This window comes from Cydia strobilella, chromosome 20, assembly GCF_947568885.1.
Source record: "Cydia strobilella chromosome 20, ilCydStro3.1, whole genome shotgun sequence".
NCBI lineage: Eukaryota > Metazoa > Arthropoda > Insecta > Lepidoptera > Tortricidae > Cydia > Cydia strobilella.
Window position 1 is genome coordinate 4,998,379 of NC_086060.1, and position 12,402 is coordinate 5,010,780.

The 12,402-nt window shown below is 39.0% G+C and overlaps 1 protein-coding gene across 1 annotated transcript in view; it reads left to right on the forward strand.

Annotated features, from left to right (window-relative positions):
* Positions 1-12,402, forward strand: part of LOC134750775 (myrosinase 1-like) — a 190,423-nt gene that overhangs the window by 21,610 nt on the left and 156,411 nt on the right. The gene's annotated exons all lie outside the window — the stretch shown is intronic.

Below are 12,402 nucleotides of genomic sequence, written 5' to 3' on the forward strand. Positions count from 1 at the left end.
ATTCAGTCATTGGCGTCCAAAAGGTTAACAAACATCCCTCTCTACGCATCCTCGCTTATATCTGTCGGACATGCAGCCTCATGGTTCTCTGCCGATTTCGAGGCCATCAAATCCAAAAGAAGAAAACCTATAATACTTATTAGCCTTAATTGGAATTCTGACACCAAATTACAGCTTGTAAAAAGAACCTGCCGTTCGAAATCCACAGAACTCGTCTAAAGGCCAAATTTAAGTTTCGAACGACGAAATAAATCATAGCCACATTAGCAAGAAGGGCGACTTTCTCCACTTCGCGATGATGGATGTCCCACTTTCACCAAAATGTAGATCGCGGAAGGTCAAAACCACGGGTCATTATCCTTTTAATTCCACCACTTTAAAAAAGTTACAACTTCCACTTTCATATTCTGGTAATTTCACCCTTAAATGTTTAATTTTAGAGTTGATAATCGGTTAGAAAGTGTACGGCGATTCTTCCCGTTCTAAAAGCACGTTTTGGCAACTTTCGCGGTCGGTGTGTAGATATCGACACCTATACTTCTCTTTGATACCTCGTAACAGTCGTAACTAAACATAATATGCGTTGCTTGAATTAAGCAATTTTAACTTAAGTTCTACTAGCTAAGGTTTAATTTTGGAAAGCCAAAATTAAAGAAATACGTGATTGCAAAAAATAATGTCAGTCACAAAGTGCGTTCAACCCTAGCGTTGTTTTAATTTGATAATGTCGTATATACAAGACACCTCACTTTTGGAAAGCTCGTATGTCGCTATTTCTGCTAACCTAACATTAGACTTAGTCTCGTTGGATAAGTTTGTATTTCCTTAGAGGTTTAAACATTTAGGAGTTTGCGAATTTAACTTACGATTTCGGACTAGACGTGGACTCGGCTAGGGTCAATGACCGTAGTAAGGGTCGTCTACTTTGGACTTTAACGTGACCAAAATATTTTTAAATTTCTTAATGCAGATTTAATTTTCTAATTGTGCAAGTTTACACTTAGAAAATTTAAAAATGCTTTCGCTGCTGCCAAAACTTTCTTTTACATTCTAGACATTGTTTTGCTAGTCTAGCTGGACTAGTAAACAACCTCTAACTAACAGGCCGATTCGAGTTTTATTTATTGTTGTTGTAAAGTGACATTTTTGGTTGAAGAAATATTACTTTTGACACTGACATATCAGTATCATATTGGAAACAGATCGAATAATTAAAATTTGAATTGGCCTGTATATATCTTCAGTTACTGTGCTAACTGTAGTCTTAAGTACTCTTAAGAGTCCCCGGCAAGCTCGGTTCTCCATACAGCAGTTCCGCTCTCATTTTAAAACGACTAGATAGATTGCTCTGAAACTTGTTTTTGCTCTATTTCGTTTGTTTTATATACTAGAGCTATATAAACTAATTATAGACCTAGATATAGCTTATGTCATTGTATGTGCAAAGTTTCATTACAATCCAACACGTAGTTTTAAAATCAGAACGAAACTCCGTTTGTATGGGGAGGTGAAATTCGGCCGAGCTTGCCGTTATATTCCAGTTGATTTTGGACCATAATTGGGAGCTTTTGGACTGTAGTTGCTTACTCAAAAACTCTGATTTTGAAACAACGGACCCTACCTAACCTGTCCTCATTGTCAATTCAACAACTTCATCGACATTCGAAAGGTCAAGTCTACATAACAGGGAGAACCATCTAAATGCATGTAAATGCATTAAATTAAATGTAAATGTTAAATGTAATGTAATTGTAACTGTTTTTAAGGTTCTGTACCCAAAGGGTAAAAGCGGGACCCTCTATTACTAAGACTCCACTGTCCGTCTGTCTGTCTGTCACCAGGCTGTATCTCATGAATCGTGATAGCTGGACAGTTTCACAGATAATGTTTCTGTTGCCATAGCGGCAACATAAAAAGAAGTTCTGTACTTTTTCGTATTTGTTGTTATAGCAACAACAAATACGAAAAAGTACAGAACCCTCGGTGGGCGAGTCCGACTCGCACTTGTCGAGTTTTTTCTCAAAACAGTAGGTAAGTAGGTATGCCAAAAGATTATGAGTTATTTATTCTTATGGTAAAATGGAGATGGACTGTCATACTTAGAAATCGGATTTTAGGAGGCAAATAACTTTCAAACAAAGCTGGGACTGGGAGCGATCACTAGTATATAGGACGAGCATCGATTCGAAAGTCGAGTTTAACGATATAGAAACTCCCCTTTTGAACCCTAAAATTCGATGTCTGGTAATAATATTTCCCTATTTAGTAAAAAAAATTCTCACTCTATATAATAAAACAAGTTCTAAAATAAAACGTTAGATAAAAAATAATAAAATAATAAATAAATAAATATTATAGGACATTATTACGCAAATTGAGTTGTATTGTGGGTACTCAGACAACGATATATATAATATATAAATACTTCAAGTCACGGGTTCACGGGTTTGGAAATCACACGATCCTCCTTCACACAAAACTTGCCGTTTATAGAGCAATTATCCTGCCTCTGCTGCTCTATGCCTCGGAGACATGGTGTCTGTACAAAGGGGACATTAAACGTCTAGACACATTTCATCTACGATGTCTCCGAGCAATAATACGGGTGAGGTGGCAGGATCTTATACCAAACTCGGAGGTTTTACGTCGAACGAGCATGCCAGGTATGGAGTGTCTGCTCATGAAAGGCCAATTGAGTTGGTGTGGGCACCTTGTGCGTATGGCACCATCGAGACTGTCTAAAGCAGTGTTTTACTCTGAGCTAGCCTCTGGTAAACGCAGGGCTGGCGGGCAGTACCTGCGCTACAAGGATGTGGTAAAACGCCACCTGTCGGCCACCGGCATATCATGCGAGTCGTGGGAGGAGCTTGCAACTCGGAGATCGGACTGGCGAGCTGCTGTCAATACGGGTCTTGATAACTTTGAATGCACCCGGCTTAAAGATCTTGACGCCAAACGACAGCTCCGACAAACTCGACCCAAGCCCTCCTACAACTACACCTACGACTCATCTGGACAGCTTTACTGTGCTTCGTGCTGCCGGACTTTCAAAAACAAATCTGGATTTGCTACTTTTGCTAGTCACGCTCGCGCCCATGCGCGTAATAGTAGTTAATAAAACCCTTTTAAAAATAATAATATTAATAATATAAAAATAAAACGCTTGTCGGGATGTCGCCGTCGACGGATACGTCTGGGAGGACATGATCATATAAAAACTTAAACAATTAAATCTTTATTGTCCACGGCACGACACGCAACACTTACAACATTTATATACAACATATACAAATAAAATAAAATAAAAATTGCAATTACAAATTATTACTAGCTTATTTACACAAATTAATACAAATGATCACATTAACATTAAGGATGACTCACGTTAGACCGGGCTGTCACCGGGCCGGAGCTTCCGGCGCTTCGTTTTCTATGGAAAGCATCACGTGATCACCTGTCATGTCATAGAAAAGTAAGCGCCGGAAGCTCCGGCCCGGACACGGCCCGGTCTAACGAGAGTCATCCTTTTTATACGCACTTTATACATATTATAAATAAAAACAAGTCAACTAAAGCACGATACATTAGTCAAAATAATAATAATTATAATAAGATAAAATAGAAAAAAATAAACCACCCTGAATCGTACCTGGCTCAAAGGTCCCCATTGTTCCCGCTGCGTTTCCCCGCTGAACTGCTATGGAAACCTGCTGAACCAGATACGAGCCAGAGCGAGGATCCGCAGCCCCTCAACCGCAGACGACGCCCTAATTCTTTAAAGAAAGCGCGAGCCTCTGACCCCCAAGGCCCTGCCGTCTCGATAGCCACCGGCACAAAGTCGTACGAGGATTCCAGCGCGGAATACTTCGCGTGCTTAGCCCTTGCCGCGGACTCCGCTGCTGAGCCAGCACAGCCTGTGGCCTCCCTCAAATGGGATGCAGCATTAGTGCTAACACAACCTGCATCCCACAAAAGGCAGCGCCCCCTCCGCCACGGAATCAAGGTAAGTCCATCTGTCATAATACTTAAAAATACACAGAAAACACCCATGACTCAGGAACAATTATCCGTGCTCGTCACTGAATAAATGCCCTTACCAGGATTTGAACCCAGGACCATCGGTTTCACAGGCTAGATCAGACAGGTCGTCAAAATATTTATAATATTTATCTTTACTCTTTACGTAACTCTCGCATCGCCCATATGCTACGGGGTTTGTTGCCCCCGAGGTAAATGAACTAGTGGCCAGATTTTGGCAGTTGCGTCACTTTAGGTATATTTATTTATATTTGAGCTCTAGTGCATTCAACATTCAAGGATTCAAGACGTGGTTTTTTTAATGTCTTTAAGACGCTATATATATGAAATGAAATGAAAGCATTTATTTCGGATACAAATAATCCATATTATGTTAGTAGTAACTTATATTAGGTGTGTTAGTAGAAAGTATAATTATAATAATGATATATAATGAGGCTGATATTTAATTTAAAAACGTCAATATTTTTTCGTCAGATTTCGATAAATTTTGCTGGATTTAATTTTTGATTTCCCAATTCTGTCTTCGACTGTGTAATCTGTCTTCCACTGAGACGCAGCGTCTTAAGGGGCCCACAGACTATCAGTCCGCCGGACGATATCGGCCTGTCAGTTGTTCGGAGCTGTCAAATTTTTATTCTAACTGACAGGCCGATATCGTCCGGTGGACTGATAGTCAGTGGGCCCCTTTACGTAAGCGAACAACTCGCGAACGCGAAGCGAAGCGGCGCGGCGGGCCCACGGCGTTGAGATCGCTAACGTCAGCTAACGTAGTCGGACGCTTCTATAGGTATCAAGATAGGATTGATTGACCCCGCGCCGCACCGCTTCGCTTCGCGTTCGCGTGTTGTTCGCCTACGTAGTCCGTCTGCGCTGATCCGTGGCGTGGGGTCAATTGTGTGCTCCTGTATTGGCTCCGGCGCGGCCGAGAACGGCGCGACGGGCATAATCTGGTGGTAATCCCTGGTTGGAGGTTGGTGGACTAATTTCCTTTCATCCTAAAATGATAGGGTTAAAAGTGTTAAATTTAAATTAGTAAATTTCATATGTACAGTCAGCAATACTATTCACTTAGCATCTTTGCATACAAACTTCTATGCAGGGGGGGTACCTTTTCTCTGCAGCTGACTGTACTAGAAGTATGTGGTGGCAATTTGATAGATAGGTACTAAGTACTAACAAACTTAGATAGGGCTTCTTGTAAATCATTGTGGAACCATTTGTAGCACGACCCAGGCTCTACCGATTGACAATTTTGTAGGATAAGGTGTGAAATGCTCGACTGAATGATTTGCTAGCAGGTTACTTTCATGTTCTTAAGCAGTAATAAAATTATGTGTCGCAAATACTAACTTGTTGTTACTATCCCATTCTTTTGCCCTGAAATATTGATGGAACGATGGAAGTGAAGTTATAAATATAAATTTAGTTTTATTGTAAGGTTAGTTTCGATAGAGTGAGTTAACTCTATTGTCCGGACTTTCCTCAGGGTAACGCCCCTAGCCGGGCAAGGAAAACTCGCGTGACAATGTAGTTTTAGTTGGTCAGGATGCCCGCACCCACCCTATAAGTAATATCAGTACCTATTTGCATACAGCATATCATTACTAGCAAAGAGATATTTTTAACAGCTTTTTATTAAAGTTTGTCCAATGGAACACGAGCCGCGTCTAACACCTAACACCCACAATGTTAAGATTAATATTTATTTGATGCATAAACGAGAAAGTTCCACTTTCGCGCAGTTCATCGCCCTTAAATCTACGAGCCAATAAAAAAACCCTTCACACTTACCTTAACTGCCCTAAAGACGGCCATAACTTTCTATTTTCTAACGAAAGTTGAAAATAAGAGTGATCCTCGATTCCGTTAAGTCGACCTAGCTCAACAAATGCCCATTCAGGTCGCAGAGAAAGTTGAGAAAGCCTCTATTTGACCATGAGCTACTAAACTCCCCCTAGTATTTTTATCTGACAGTCACTTTTTTACCACAACCTAAAAAGAACTTTAAAATTGGGACTGTAGTAACATTTTTGATAGTGTGTGCTGCAAGTGCGTCAGAAAACACTGTGTTCTAATTTTGAATTGTTGCATTGATGATGATTTCTTTTTAATTTGTTAGCGGCTTTCTAAGGAGGTTTGGCGTAATTATGACTTGGATTTAATGTAATGTGGATGTTTGCAGGAGAGTTGAGATTAATGTATGATCACACATACAGCTACATAGAATAGGTACTAATCGCAAAAACAGTAATAAATTAATAAATGAGGGAATGTGACTTAAGCGCAAGATATTAAGCTATACTCATACTCATACTCATACTCATTTATTTATAATATTGTTACATATTACACGTCAAAAAAAAAAGAAACGAAGAAACTGTTTGATCTATCTTGCAGTTGCCGATTCAACCGAATAGGGAATATTACGCGAAACTTTGCGCAGGGAGCGCCACTACCACAATTTGAGGGTCTATCGCAAAACAAGAAAATCGAAATTTCGTTGTCTAACATCTCCGTCACTCTTGCATATTCGAGCGATAAAGAGGCAGATAGCGAAATTTCGGATTCGCGTTTCCCGGTAGGTTCTCTGTACACGAACCGCCTTGGTGCATCAGTGTCATATTTTATTATCTGAAAACTTGTCAAAAACCTGTTAAAGGCACAGTATGTATAAGTTATTCTATGGTTTACCAAACGGGCTAGTGCTGCACTCTGGTGGCAGAACATTGCAGTAATAGGGGGTCCTATTGTGAACCTTCTCCTTTTGAAATCTTAAAATCAAGCATCACACATATTCAGCAAATAGGCCACACCACTTTTACATGTACATTTTTTACAAGCAATATAAATAACCAAAAATTACAAAAAACAATTACAAATATGGAATCAATGAAATATTAGATACTTTGTTAGAGATGTATCCAGTCTCTAAACGTCGAATTACACAAAAAACTGTAATAAAAAACATACAAACATCATACAACTATATTTTTTTAGTAATAACGATTTATTAAATGCATAAACACATATGTATATCTTACATTTTACTTCCGACATCCGATATGTGTCGCTTGGCTGGTTGGTGATAACAATTTATCATACCGATTAGGTAAGGTAGGTGCACAATCGATTGTTTTATCCAGCACCTAGTTAGTTTCGCGACGATCGTATAACTGTGGTAACATGTCAGGACCACGAGTTTGAACACCTCTCACATTTAAAAGAAAACCGTAATGACAGGCAAAGTTGACGGCCACAGGACTCTTGGGCAACCCCTAGCTAGAGGGCCCAAATGCACTAGCACAGCTAGGTACAGAATCAAACTTTAAATCCCTACATTCCCTACTAATAAATGCGAAAGAAACTCTGTCAATAAAGCGCTAGACCGATTTAGATTCAATTTGGCATGGAAATAGTTTGAAGCCCGAGAAAGGACATAGGAAAGTTTTTATCAATCATCATCATTTGTATAGGTATCCAGTTGTGTGCAATGAGGGCTAACGCGTATGAATTCGCCGCTAGGGGCGCTAGTGTAGATGGTGGTATTTTCCATAGTTCGAAATGTCAAATGTCACTTGTCACTTCAATGACTGACAGCTGTTCTTTAGTCTTTTGGACCACCATCAACAGAGGCGCCAACTGGTGAGCAAAAAAACGATAGCCCTCAATAGTCAATAAGAAGATGAAAATTAGGGGAAAACTATAACTTTATATCAATTATATTGGATCTTTTTTATAAGAATTTCCGCAAGTTAGTAAAAAAGTCTATTTTCATGATATTTTTTACTTCCAATATTATTTAAGTAAAGGTTACAGTTAATTTTTGAAACAATGTCAAGTAATACAGAAGAGTTATAAAGAAAGTTCTAATTTGATCTAAAGTTATAGTTTTCCCCTGATTTTCATTTTCTTATGTAGGTACGCTATTCGCGCTTCACGATGCCAAAAACGGGCAGAGATGGCGGGTCACCGTGAAGAGAAGCTGATTCCACGGGGACTTCACGACCCTCAGAAATGAGGAACACGACGCTAGGAGGAGGAAGATGTACGCTATTATATTGCGCACAACTGTAAGTAGGTTCTATGTACCCGGGTATCCTTAAACTACGTCCGGACCCGGGTATGTCATTAAACTACGTCCAAAAGAGAGGTATGGGCACTGTGAATGACATCTCGCTTTGTGTGGTAGGGCACAGGACAGCGGATGTCATTTCAGATCTAGAGCAGAGCTCAACTGGGGAAGTACCTCCACCTTACAGAAAACCGCAGCCAAATAACAGACCTTACTCATAGTGTTGTGTTCCTGCCGGTGAGTAAGGTTGCCAGAGCTCAACGAGGGTGCGGAGTGTTAGGGTAGGCAACGCGCATGTAACTCCTCTGGAGTTGCAGGCGTACATAGGCTACGGAGACTTCTTAACATTAGGCGGGCCGTATGCTTGTTTGCCACCGACGTAGTATATTAAAAAAAATGTTCACTTCTACTGTGCAATTGATCTGACTCATACAGCTTCTCATGTCTGAATCACCTGACGCTCTCATAACCTTTCCGAACCGGAAAACCAATGTACAAACAAACGTGCCCCTAATACTGTTCTCTGAAAAACAAAATAGCTCGTAGGAGTAACAACTTTATCTTTACCGTTCACAACAACATGCCATAAGGCATTTCAATGGATCTTATATGGGAGTATTAGTTTTGCGAGTTTATCGCGTGACAAGATAAGTTTGCAATATGGAACCATCGAGATCGTTTCTCTGCTTTCTATGTCCGCTTTCACTTCCGAGCTCAAAACGACCACGAACTATTCGCGAACTCAAAAGAAAAACGTCGTAAGTGCATATGAAGTTGCATATACATTGATTGCCTTTTACTTTCAAGCTGATATCGGTGAGTCAGAGTTGTTTACAAACTTGCCGCTGAACAATGTCATGTGCCGTGCTCGCTTTCTTTCGCTAATGCGTGTCATTGAACTCTACTAAAAATAGGCAGTTATAAATAAACTAATGGTTTTGTTAATTAAATTAGAATTTTATATTATGTCTAGGATTTTATGAAAGTTGGCAAGTTTCGTGGCAAATAAATGTCCGGCTATGCTGTCCTATGAGATACGCGTGGACGAAGACATATTGTTTCAATACCTACCCTTAACAATACAATTACCTACAAGTAGGTATTACCTACGCCATTCTCACCTTCATGGTAATAACTTTATCAATAAATATTATGTGATTCATGCTTTTAATTTGTCATTCATTCATAATTTTCCTAATTTAACACGTCATCGGATTTTAACTCAGTTCACTTCAGTTCTTGGTTCTTATCGCATCTGTCCATTCAGGGCCGGATCTAGGGTAGAGCGAGTAGAGCGGCCGCTCTAGGCGCCGGATGGCAAGGGGGGCGCCAAAATGGCAAATGAGAAAAAAAAGTTTTAAAAGACGCGAGTGTGACGCGGGCCCAAAATACGGTTCGTTTTGCTAAAGCTTCAACGAAGGGCGCCAAAACCCGATTTCGCTCTACTCTGATCAAGGACTCGGGCTGGCACTGTGTCCATTGGGACAATTTTGCCAGCATCAAGGTTGTGGGAGCAGAATTTCAGTGTCAGAACTTGATCCAGTCCGTGTAGATGATCAGTTAAAGAATTTAAACTTCTATAGGAATAAAAATAGGAAAAAGGGGCGTCAAGAAAAACCAATAGGAACTATAGAAAGTATTGAGCCAACTGCCAGGATCAGGAAATCTTTTTTTTTTAAAGGGAACCTGAAAGGAAATTCAACTCAATTTTTATGCAATATTAAAGAACCATGTTGTAATTGTGTCAGTGTCAGATCAAATCATTAGATTTAGGCATAACCTTTTAGTGCGGTTCTTTAGCTTGATTTAGTATGGATTGGTATGGCGGAGGTATGGTCCCATCCGACAGAAATCACGAAACTTGGCAGCATGCATAGCTTTAGATTTATAAGAATAAATAGAAGTAGAAACACGCCGAGAACTTATTGTTTCCTTTTTAGTTACAACTTGGACCGTCCAACGTGTGACGTCATCACGCTCTGTCGAGTTAGCGCCAAAAATTATGAGCGTTTCAATCCGCTCGAAATTTTTCAACATTTTAAATATTTTTTAATAAAATAATGTGAAGGTTTACAAAAGTATTTTTATTTTTTCCGGTGTTCAAACGATATAAATTATGATTACAAAAATAATAAAAAATTCACGCATGGTGCTAATTGTTTATTTAACATAGACGATGATGGTGATTTAATTATTATAAACTTACCTAATACCTACCTACCTACCTTTTATCAAGATACCCCGGTTTCACGCGTGCTAAAATGCATTTTGGCGGCGGCTTCGTGTGACTCTTAACAATAAAAAATGTGCTTAGTTCATTTTAGTAGCTAACCAGTATCTACATCTGCCCAAAAAGTTTTTGGCAAGAATCTACCTACAGTGCAAAAAACCTAATGTGTTCAGGTATCTACATAAATAAATAAATAAATATTATATGTAGGAAAATTTTACACAGATTCATCTAGTCCCACAGTAAATAAGACTAGATGATGATATTTATAATGTATACTTAGGTTAAGTTAGAACCGATTTTTTGGAACCCCCCTTACATAACTATCTTAAGGGGCCCACCGGCCCACTGACTACCAGTCCGCCGGACATTATGGGCCTGTCAGTTGTTCGGAAATGTCAAATTTTCGTTCTACTGACAGGCTGCAATATCGTGGGGCGGCCTGATAATCAGTAGGCCCCTTTAGTTTCAAAAATCTCGACGACTGACATTTAAAAACTTTCAGGTTCAACTTAACGATGCCGGTCATTGGCCTGCGAATTAGCCGACTTGGAAAGTGAAGGTTAGATTAATGACAGCAATTGATCGTTAAGGTGAAGGCCCACCCGCCGTTTCATTAAGCCAATTGGGCACAATTAAGTTGAGAGACAGGCTTGCACTTTTTGTACCTTTTCTTGCAGTTAACCCGTGATGGACGCAGTTGACCCGTGAGAAAAAGGACCATGTCGGAGGCAAATGAACAATAAAGACAATTTATTGCAGCTGAAAAGCTGCGTGCCTCATCATTGTTTATAAATTGAACCATATAATATCTGGCTCAAACTTGGCTCAGATACATTTAAAATATCTGGGAGACCGAGCGTTGCTCGGAAAATATATTAAAACTCAAAAATGCGGGTTTTCCCAGAGATAGGACAGATCAATTTTTCGCCCCCGAAAACCCTCGTATAGCAAATTTCATCGAAATCGTTAGAGCCGTTTCCGAGATCCCCGAAATATATATATATATATATATATATATATACAAGAATTGCAAGAATATATATACATATATAAGATAGAGCGGTACTGTCATAGTAAATGCAAAAAACTAAAAATAAAGATTTATAAAAATACGACAAAATGTATTTAAAATTTAAATATGAATAATTGTTTTTTTTTTTATTTGCATTAATTATTTTTATACGATTTGACCCATGTCCTTACACTGATATGCGTTAAAATTGTTAAATAACAAACGAAACCGTCAACGCCCTCTATACGAGAGTAGGCCACAGGTAGTGGCGCCATCTGATCGAGAATCAAATTTTCGTGATTTTCGAGGCACGTTTTATCCTTAGACTGTCCATCTATTACGGAGAGATCTTTGGTATTAGATTAGATAGAGAACGCCATTATCGTACGGTACGATTCGTACCTACCTATTTAGTTTATACATACCTACCTGCTGATAGACGTACCATAGACCATAGGTCAAGCCATAAATTACGCTGTTTTAGTAGGGACCCTAACCATTATATTAAAAAAATGTCGGTTTCCAAGTTATAATCTTCATTTACATTAAATTGATTAAAGTAAATTCAAAGAAAATTTGGTATTACAACGACATCTAGTGAAATCTATCTGTACTACATCGACAACATGCTATCGTTAGTTTTGGTAAATAGACTACAGAGGGCACTGTATTCTTATCCTTATTGCCTGCTTTATCGACTCAAGCTGACAACTATCTGACAACACTTGACATTTGACGTCAACAGGAATGTTACAACTAAAAAAATATTTTCTACCATTGCTTGATATTTTATGGGTAAAGTGGATTTGATTTCATCTGATGTTTTTTAATTTTTTTTTTCTATATTGAATTTCAAATTCATAAATTTTAAGTAGATTTCAGAAATATATTTCAATGACAATTTTCTTGCTATACTCAGACACACTCACTTTATTACTTAAAGGTGCGAAATTCAAATTTTCATTGGGAAGTCAAACCTTCGCGCCTACATTTTTTTAAATTTACTGCCTTTTTCTACTGACAAAGTTGGTGTGCCAGAGTATA